The sequence below is a fragment of the Atta colombica genome, unplaced genomic scaffold, assembly GCF_001594045.1.
Source record: "Atta colombica isolate Treedump-2 unplaced genomic scaffold, Acol1.0 scaffold96, whole genome shotgun sequence".
Taxonomy (NCBI): Eukaryota; Metazoa; Arthropoda; class Insecta; order Hymenoptera; family Formicidae; genus Atta; species Atta colombica.
The window spans coordinates 834,976-835,433 of record NW_017259590.1 but is presented as its reverse complement, the minus strand read 5'-3'; positions in this window follow the sequence as shown (position 1 = coordinate 835,433).

Below are 458 nucleotides of genomic sequence, written 5' to 3'. Positions count from 1 at the left end.
GGTCTTCTAATAAGTCAGGTAAAATCTTAATATTTATTCTTAATATTTTCAAGAATAATCGATATTGTTGTTATACGACGAAATAGAAGAATATTCTTCTATCAGAAGTTTTAAATAGCGAAAATATTACATTATACTTTTATTTATATTTTTATTACAAAGAATTAAGTAGTGAAAATATTTAAATCTTTGAAAATACTATACTTTTAATATGATATTTAAGATTTCTCATTCCATAATTTCCGAAGGAAACTTATAAAATCTGAAGAAATTTAGGGTATATTAAGGTATATTTTTTCAGAAATCTTCATAAATTTAAAATATACAAATTCTTAAAAATATTATGAAAGAGTTTTGTCAGGACTTTGAATTTTATTTTCTTGCTATTGAGATGAAAATTATTCAAAAACCAAGAGCAGGACACTCTTTAAAGACACTCTTTATTTTTAAGGGAACTT